This window comes from Chiloscyllium plagiosum, unplaced genomic scaffold (genome assembly GCF_037043375.1).
Source record: "Chiloscyllium plagiosum isolate Xiang-an unplaced genomic scaffold, Cpla_swu_hap1 HiC_scaffold_29, whole genome shotgun sequence".
NCBI lineage: Eukaryota > Metazoa > Chordata > Chondrichthyes > Orectolobiformes > Hemiscylliidae > Chiloscyllium > Chiloscyllium plagiosum.
Genome location: NW_028270167.1, coordinates 77,409,738 through 77,419,869, shown reverse-complemented (window position 1 = coordinate 77,419,869; position 10,132 = coordinate 77,409,738). Strand labels below are relative to the sequence as shown.

The 10,132-nt window shown below is 44.1% G+C and overlaps 1 long non-coding RNA gene across 1 annotated transcript; it reads left to right on the top strand.

Annotated features, from left to right (window-relative positions):
- Positions 1–263: 263 nt before the first annotated feature.
- LOC148142396 (uncharacterized) lies at positions 264–9,777 on the top strand. The gene is made up of 3 exons (XR_015752085.1): positions 264–367; positions 8,214–8,338; positions 9,706–9,777. It is a non-coding gene; the product is annotated as an uncharacterized LOC148142396 (long non-coding RNA).
- The last annotated feature ends 355 nt before the right edge of the window (positions 9,778–10,132 follow it).

The window sequence follows — 10,132 nt, the reverse complement described above, 5'->3', positions numbered from 1 at the left end:
TTGGTGATATCACTCATTATCTCTCCATGTGGTATCCCTCACTGTGTGGTTCTAATTGCTGCCTCTGTCAGCTCCTCTCACTCTTGCAGCTGGTCTGAGATCCTGATCCAAAATAATCCTCTGATCAGCAATAGCACAGACCAGGGACAGAGACTGGGATTTTCGTGATCTCTGCCGGACTCAGTGCTACTCTAGATGAGTTATCCTCACTGCATCAGTCTAATTTTCCATTCTGTCTATTTCTGTCTCATGCAGGTAATCAGGATGTTGCTAACTCCTCTCTCATCCATCACCTCATTGAAGATGCTTGGTCAGCCAGAGAGAGATGGAGAGGGAGGTCTGGAGCCTTCAGTAAATCCTGCAGCCGGTAAGATCACTCACAGTAAACAGCACAGGGAGGAGTTTGTGGCCTTCTGTATTCAGACCCGGAAGACAGGACATAGACACAGAACTGGGCAAGGAACAGCAACATTCTAGGCTTCATTCACATCATCTTGTCAGGGTCCTGCATTCACCTTTGCTGTACTGGTCCTCACAGAGACAGCACAGAAGCCCCAAGCATCAATCCTGGCCCATGTTGGACTAGTGATCTCTGTAATATCCTCCAGTCCCGATAATCCTTCCTCTGTTTGGAAGCTCTTCTAGTCCACATAATGCTCTCTGTTTCTGTCAGGTTCTCCAATCCCTAACACCCTAATCCAGAAACTTCTCCAGTGGATACTAAATTCCTTCATCCCTGTAAACCTCACAGTCCTGTCTGTCCCTGTAAGCCCCTCATAACAAAACCACTCTGTATGTCTATGTATTTGCCTTTAACCTCTCCATCCGTCCCTATCTGGGTAAACTTCTCCAGCTCCTACAACCCATCCTTTTCTGTGAAAAAAATCGTAACTTCCTTATCGTTCTCCAAACCTTCAATCTTAATCTACATAAACTTCACCCTGTCTCCACCAAACCCCCTGACCACAGGAACCTCTTCCAATTTGTGCAACCCTCCCCATCTGTGTTACTGTCTCCAACCCCGTAACCTGGCATTCTCAATTGCCTTCCGATCTATGGAGCCTTCCTGAACCTAGAAGCCTTCTTATATCTGTGAACGTGTTCAGTCGCTATAACCTTCCATATCTCTGTTATACACACAAAACTCTTCTCTCTGAAACACCACCTGTCTGTGCCTCACAGTCTGCCTGCCTCTCCCTATATCCATCCCTATCCCTATCTCCAGAAGCTAATCCAGCTCCATCTATCCGTATAAATTCCTCCAATCCCCAAACTCCTTTGTCCCACTGACATTCTTGACCAGATGTAACTTTGTTTAACTCTAACATCCTCCAGCCCCTGTAAGCCTCACTATCTCTGTAACCTGTACCATCTGTTCAACCTCACACTACTGAGGAATGACTCCCTGCATTCGACATAAGGCAGATGGAATGACAGAGAGCAGATATGATGGAACTGTCATTCTGGCGATGTAAAAACAGAATGATAATCGCTGGGAAGGAAATATTGAAGGTTTGTTGGGATCGAGGCAGGCTTGGCAAAAAGCCACCAAGGAGTGAAGAAAGGATGAGCTTAATGCTTTAATGAAATTGCGACGTGGAACTGAAATCCAAAATTTGGAGGCTATTGGATGGAGCTGGGAATAAACAAGCAGCAACAATCATTGGCCGGAATTCTTTTATAGGGACCAACCAGTGGTGGGAATGCAAATGTGGTTACAGTCAGAACACTGAATATACTTACAGCAAGGGTAGTACAGCAACTGTGTGTGACAGTGGTCTCCATCCACACTAGATAACTAATAAGTGTCAGTGCTGTATTAGATAGCATCCTGGATTGTGTACTAGATTGTTTACGATAACATCATTGAACAGGCAGAGAATAGAGGGATATGGACCATATCGGGGCAGGTGGCATGTGTTGAGAATATCATCATGGTCGGCACAGCCATGGTGGGCCGAAGGGCCTATTGCTGTGCTGTACTTTCTAATTTCCTACTTCCCAGCATGTACTTGATCAAAGCTCTTCCGAATCTTGAATCTTACATTCAATTTTTCTGTCATGTTTTCTAAACATCAGTTGGGTGCAAACTCAATCTAATCCACCTCTTATTGGAAAATTCATCCATTTCCAGGATCAGCCAAGCGACCCTTCTCTGACCTGCCTACAATAGAAGAATATCATTCCTTCGGGCACTCACACTGTTCATAGTATTCTGGGTGTGGTCTGACTTGTACCTTGCATAGTTTTAGCAAGACCTTCCTATTTTTAGACTCCATTCCCTTTCTAATAAGTGGCAGCATTTTATTTGCCTTCTCTATGACCTGCTGACCCTGTAAGTTACCTTTTTCAGATTGATAAACAAGAACTCGTACAACCCTTTCTGCTGTCAGTCTGAAACCAAACAATGTTTGCCTGACAGGAAGTGAGGAGCATGCTGAAATGAGTGAGAAAGGACCTATCAATAAAAAATAACTGGACCCTTAGAAACACATTTTATAAAGAAGAATGTGTTTTTGAGCCTATTGGATTTTAAATGTTGGTGTGAATATGAATGGCAGAATAGATAAGGGTGTGGTGGGTGATGGTATGGGGGAAATGTGCTATTTGAATTTACAGAAGCCTTTATGCAAGTTTCAGTAAGGGCTTAAGAATAACTAGGAAGAGAATAGGGCCCCTTCAATATCAATAAGGTCGCCTAAGTGTTGAACCAGAAGAGATGAGTGAGATCTTAAACAGACACAGTGAGTTACAGGAAGACTGGAGGGTGGCTAATGCTGTTCCATCACTTAAGGGCTGCAGGGAAAAGCCAGGAGTGAGCCCAGTCATGGGGAAGTTGTTGGTGGAGATTCTGAGAGAAAGGAGCTACGCATATTTGGAAAGGTAAGGGCTGATTACAGATGGTCAGCATGGATTTGTGAGTGGGAAACCGTATTTCACAAACTGGATTGACTCTTCGAGGAGGTGGCCAAGAGATAGATGAAGGCAGACAGTCAACGTTGTCCACATGGACTTCAGCAAAGCATTTGACAAGGTTCCAACGTGTAGAACATCTAGTCAAGAGGAAGAAGGAAGCTTACATAAGGTTAAGGACGCAAGGATCATTAGACTTCTATAGGGTTATATGGGAGCGGCACAATGCCTGAGTAGTTAGCACGGCTGCCTTATAGCACCCGGGACCCGATTTCAATTCCAGCCCCGGGCGACTGTCCGTGTGGAGTTTGTACATTCTCCCCATGTCTGCGTGGGGTTCCCCCAGGGGCTCCAGTTTCCACCCACAGCCCAAATCAGCCATACTAAGTTATCCATAGTGTTCAGGGATGTGTAGTATTGACACGTTAGTTAAGGTACATGGAGAGAAATAGGATCGGGGAATGGTTTTGGGTGGGATGTTCATCAGAGGGTCGGTATAGCGTTGTTGGGCCAAATGGCCTGTTTCCACACTCTGGGGACTCTGAAGGTAGCCAGGAAGGAACTGAAGAATGGACTTAGGACTGCCCGAAGGGGGCATGAAAAAGCTTTGTTGGGAAGGATTAAGGAAAACCGTAAGGCATTCTCCACTTATGTGAGAAACAAGAGGTTGGCCAGAGTGGGGGTAGGGCCGGTCAGGGATAGTGGAGGGAACTTGTGCCTGGAGTCACAGGAGGTAGGGGAGTTCCTTAATGTATACTGTGCTTCAGGATTCATACTGAGAGGGACCTTGTCATTTGTGAGGACAGCATGAAAAGGACTGATATATGTGAACAGGTTGATGTTAAGAAGGAGGATGTGCTGTATGTTTTCTAAACATAAGGATAGGTATATACCAGATAGGATGTACCCAAAGTTACTGCAGAAATCAAGAGAAGGGATTGCTGTGCCTTTGGCGATGACCTTTGCAGCCTCACTGTCCACAGGAGTCATACCAGATGATTGGAGGGTGTCAAATGTTACTCCCTTGTTCAAGAAAGGGAGTAAGGATAATCCTGGGAATTACAGACATCATGTTCTTATGTCTGTGGTGTGCAGATTATTGGAGAGGACTATGAGAGACAGGATTTATGACTCCTTGGAAAACCATAGTTTGGTTACAGATAGTCAGCATGGCTTTGGTAGGGCCAGATCGTGCCTCACAAATCTTATTGAATCCTTTGAGAATGTGATAAAACACATTTATGGCTCATTCAGAAATTACAGAGGCATGGGATACAGGAAAGCTGTCTGTCTGGATACAGAATTCCTGGCTCATAGAAGACAGAGAGGAATGATAGATGGGAAGCATTCAGCCTGGAGCTCGGTGATTCTGCAGTGACCAGTTCCAGGACCTCTGCTTTTTGTGATTTTTTTTTTAAATGACTTGGATGTGGGTGTGGAAGAGTGGGTTAGTAATTTTGCCAATGACATGGAGGTTGGTGGAGTGGTGGATAGTGTGGAGGTCTGTTGTTGGTTGCAGCCAGATATTGACAGGATGCAGAGCTGGACTGAGAAGTGGTAGATGGAGTTCAATCTGGAAAATTGTGAAATGATTCATTGGGGGAAGATCAAAGTTGAATGGGTTAAATGCAGAATATTTGGTTGTGTTGTGGAACAGAGGGATCTTGGGTTCCACGTCTATCGATCCCTCAAAGTTGCCACCCAAGCTTACAGGGTTGTTAAGAAGGAATATGTTGTGTTGGCTTTCATTAGCTGGGGGTTTGAGTTTTAAAGCTGTGAGGTTATGCTGCAGATCGATAGAGCCCTGGTTAGACCCCACTTGGAATATTGTGTTCAGTTCTGGTCCCCTCATTACAGGAAGGCAGTGGAAGCTTTAGGGAGGGTAAATTAGAGATTTACCAGGATGCTGCCTGCGCTGGAGGGCATGTCTTATGAAGAAAGTTTGAGGGAGGTAAGGCTTTTCTCATTGGAGTGAAGAAGGGTGAGGGGCGACTTGGTAGAGGTGAACAACATGATGTGAGGCACAGAGAGAGTGGATAGTGAGACACTTCTTTATACCATAGCATAAATGGCTATTATGAGCAGGCATAATTTTAAGGTGATTGGTGGATGGTTAAGGAGAGATAGGTTCTTTACACAAAGGCTGTTAGATGGGTGGAATGCACTGCCAGCAGTGGTAGGAGAGTCAGATACATTCGGGACATTTAATACACTCTTGGATAGACACATGGATGACAGTAAAATGAAGGGTATGTAGGTTAGTTTGATCTTACCGTCGGATAAAGTTTGGCATGGCATCATGGCTTAGGGGTCTTGTGCTGTACTGTTCTATGTTCTACGTCCCGTATGGTAAACTGAGTAATAAGCTCAGGTCAATCTAAAAGGATATGGCATTCAGGAGGAGCTAGTCAACTAGATACAAAATTGGCTTGATGGTTGGAGGCAGAAGGCGGTGGCAGACATGTTTTTCTGACTGGAGATATAGGACCAGCGGTGCAGTGGCTGCAGAGTTGTTGTAATGTGGATAAATGGTTTGGATGGGAGTACTGGTTTCCTGGTAAGTTTTTTTTGAGTGGTACTGAAATTGGTGGTAAAGTGGACAGTGATGGAGGTTATCTGATTCAACAGGATGAACAGTACTGCTGGGATAGTGGGTGAAGAATAGCAGATGGAGTTTAATTAGATAAATGTGAAGTGTTCCATTTTGATGAAACAAACCAGGGTGGGACTTGTACAGTTAATGTTCGGGCCCTGGGTAGTGTTGTCAGTCAGAGACCCAGGGATGCAGGTAGACAGTTCTTTGAAAGTGGTGTCACAGGTCGACAGGCTGGTGAAGCAGGCCTTTGGTATGGTTACCTTGACTGGGCAGAGCATTGAGAGTAGGAGTTGGGATGTCATGTTGTGGCTGTACAAGACATTAGTGATAATATAAAAGACTATAAAAGCATTATTGATCAGTCTGAAGAACTCCTCTCATTCACTTACCTCCTTCAGGGAAGGACATCTGAAATTCTAACCTGGTCTGGCTGACATGTGCATCCAATCCACAGCAATATGGCTGCCTCTTAACTGCCCTCTGGACAATTAACTGTGGGGCAAAGTATGTTGGTCTAATCAATGACAACTTCATCCCATGAATAAATAAATAAGTATGTATATGCTCCTCACTACCTCTGCAAACACCTCCAGCTGCAGCAATCCATACTGGCTTTGTAACACCGTGCAGGCCCTGACCACTCTCTGTAACACTCTCACCACCTTCAGCAACTTCATTTCTCCCTGTTCCTGTAGTGTCATTAGCTCCTGACAATGATTCCCCTTCCCACTGCTCTCCTCATGTTAGCAGCCCCTTTGCAATACCTTTAACACTTACTGGTTAAACTCTCTCTGATTTCAGGATTTTAAATACTTTGTAGTGATCTTGTAAGCCTCATAATCTAATATGATCCATTTTGTCCTCAGTGAGGGATTGGTGGGAATTTCTTGCTGAGGATTTTCTGTTTCAATAGGATGTCCTTTTGTTGAGTGTTTTTTACACTGTTCCATCAAATGTTTTCCACTGTTCATTTACAGACACATGTTTCAGTCTGTTTAGCCTGTTTACCTTGGTCAGTTCTCGTCTCACACTCATGTAATTGGCTGTTTTTGTTTCTAGTTGTATCTTGTCGTATTTGTAATTCACTTTAAAACTTTATATTTCTTTAAACTGCACTTACTCACAATTTCCCAGAGGATCTCTCCAGGTGACATTACTCATTCACTAAGTTTCATCACACAACGGTCGCTCTGAGATAGTTACGTCCCTAGCCAGTTGCACAATGTGTTATTCAAAGAAACACTGAAAAAATTCTACAATCTCCTCTTCGAATATCACTCTTGTCAGTGGGATTGTCAAGATTATATGAATATTGAAGTTGCACTGAATTATCACAATGCTCTTATTAAAAATTCCAATGAGTTCCTGCTTAATGCAGTGATAAGCAATGCAATGCTGTTCGGTGGCTAAAACTGTTCTGCTGCTTGTGGCCTTGGCAAGTCGCAGCCAGAATTACATTCAGACTGACTCTACTTCATGATCTGAGACCAAATGCTTTCTCTGTAATACATTTGTTATCCTTATTGTTCGTGTTGCCCATTTTGACTGAGTTTCCGCAAGCTTGTGATCCATTGAATATTTATGTTACAACTTTTGTTCGCCCTATAACCACGTGTCCCTGGTGTCTAAATCTCTGCGTCACAAATCAGTCTATCTTATCGCAGACAATTTGTCCATTCCAATAAAAAATATAATTTACTCTTTCCCACAATTTCCTGTCACAAATCGATTCACTGATGTACAGATTTAGTTAAACTTTGACTCATCCTGTTCCTTTCTGCTTGTCTTCAGCCACATTCCCTTGCTGTTCCAAAGCGTCACCTTTTCTCTTTGGATTTGGAAAGCTCCTTTCACCTGAACCCTGTCCCTGCATAATCTCTGTCAGTTTAAAGCCCTGTCCATAAACATACTGACATGATTGGCCAGGACACTGCTCCCTGCATGGTTCCAGTGGGGCCATCCGAATGGATTTTTTTTTTTAAATCTGGTATGCGATGTGGGTGTCTCTGGCTGACCAGCCTTTCTTGCCCAGACCTAGCTGCACTAAAGCTGATTAACTTGCTCGGTCATTTCAGAGGGTAATTAAGAGGCAAACACTTTGCTGTGGGGACGTCGTGCAGACTACGTGAGGATGGGCAGATGTCCATCTCGAAAGGAGAAGTGTTTGAATTTATTGTACCTCAGTAATGGTATGTATTGATTGTCAATTACAATTTTAAAAATAATTTATTTCAAATTCCACCATTTCAGCTGGTGAGGTTCAAACCTGCCTCCCCTGAACATTAGCTGAGGGTTTGGATATATGCTCTAGCAATAACACCACTAGGCCATCGCTTCGCCTGCTCACAAGCTATTCATCCCTGAACACTGATACCAGTGCATCATGGAGCCACACCTGTTTTTGCTTCATGATTGTTTGATCCTGATACCTTCCTGCACTCTGGTGATATCACTCAGTATCTCTCCATGTGGTATTCCTCATTGTGTGGGTCCAATTTCTACCTCTGTCAGTGTCGCTCACTCTTACAGCTACTTCAGATCCTGAGCCAACAGAATTCTCCACTCCAGAGAGACACAACAGCACAGGCCAGGAATGGAGACTGTGATTTTCCAGATCTCTGTGGGACTCAGTGCCATTCTCCATGTGTAATCCTCACTACATCAGTCTAATTTCCCATCCTGCCTATTTCTCTGTCTCCTGCAGGTAATCAGGAAAAATAGACTTCCCAACTCCTGGGTATCTCGTCCATCGCCACATTGAAGATTGTTGGCCAGCCAGAGAGAGAAAGGGCAGGGAGATCTGGAGCCTTCAGTAAATCCTGCAGTGAGGTAAGATCATTCACAGTGAGCAGAGCAGAGATCAATGAGAGGGCTCCAAACATCAGCTAACAAGGCACGACTTTGATACAGTGCTGGAGGGGGAGCACAGTACTGACACACCCTAGGACAATCACCACCCTTACTGTAAATTTTGTTGTACTGATACAGCATCGGAGTGTCACAGTTATCCATCCAGGCTTGTGAGGTCTTAGTGAACATCAGTATAACAGAGGTGAAAGCAGACTTCCCATGAGTGTGTGGGAATGCTGCCTGGGATCTTTCTGTTCTGTGTTCCCCCTCCAACACTGTACATATACAATGTCTCCTGGACCAGTGTCTTCAATACTTTTTAACTCCTATAACAGTTCCTGTCCCTGTAACCTCCTCCATTCCTGATAGTCCCTCCACATATTTGAAATATACTGCATTCCAGAGTACCATCTATATCGCTGTAACTTGCTTCAGTGCCTATAGCATGCCTTATCTCAGTAGTCTCCTCCTCCAATAACTGGAGAAAGAGCCATGCAGAACAGAAACGGTTCCTTCGATCCAACTAGTCCATGCTGACCACGGTTCCTGAACGAGTCGCATTTGCCTGCGTTTGGTCCCTATTCCGTCAAACCTTCTCCTCTGCATGTACCTGCCCAAATGTCTTTTCCATGATGTAATTGTACATTTCTCTACCACTTCAGCGGCAGCTCATTCAATATGTGCACCATTCTCTGTGTGGAAATGTGCTCCTCTGGTCGCTTTTAAGTATTTCCTCTCCCACCTCATATTTATGCCTTCTAGTTGTGGATTCCCTTACCCTGGGGTAGAGACCTTCACTATTCACCCTACATATATCACTCATGTTTTTTATAAACCTTTATAAGGTCACCCCTCAGCCACCTACACCCAATGGAAATACGAAGGATATTGATACAAATATCTCTGCCACGGTCCCCACTGCGACTTTGCTGCAATGTTCTGAGATACACTTTTTCAGGATCTCGGGCTTTCTCCGCATTTGTGTTCAAAGACTTCCAGCACCAACTCTTCTGTAATGGGGACTCTTTTCAATACATCACTGTTTCTTTCTTTTGTTTCATAATCTTTGTCCACAGTACTTTCTGACATGAAATATTCATTTTGGGTCGCGACCATATCCTGTTGTTCCAGGCATGGATGCCTCATTGATCTTTGACGGGCTCTATTGTCTCTCTAGTTGCTTTTTTGTACTTGTGTGCTGTAGAATCTTTTTGAATTATCCCTAACCTTATTTGCCAAATCTATCTCATTCCACCCATGTTGCTTTCCAGCTTATCCAGCCTCCCTGTTTCTGTCAAATCCTCCAGTATCAGTAACATCTTCGTCAATCTTTGCTCCATTTTCAGTTTCAGAATATGCTTCCTAAAGCAGGAGGATCAGAATTCTACACAGTACCCCAACTGGAGACCCAGCAATGTCTGATACAGCCGTATCATGATGGACCAACTCAGGTACTGAATGCTCTGACCCATGAGGGCTAGTGTGCCTAACCGCTTTCCCTGCCCTGTCCACCTGTGACGCCACTTTCAAGGAACAATGTAACTGCAGCCCTTGGTCTCTCTCTGTTCAACGACACTGTCCAGAGCTCTGCCATTAATTCTGTTAGTCGTCTCTGGTTTGTCTTAACAAAATCCAACACCTGAATTCAGCTCCATCTTTCATTTCTTGACCCACTGGCTCAGTTGGTTCAGATCACCTTTGATAACTGTAATCCCTGCCCACTATAACACTTATTTTACTATCGACAAACTTACTAACAATAATTCATATATT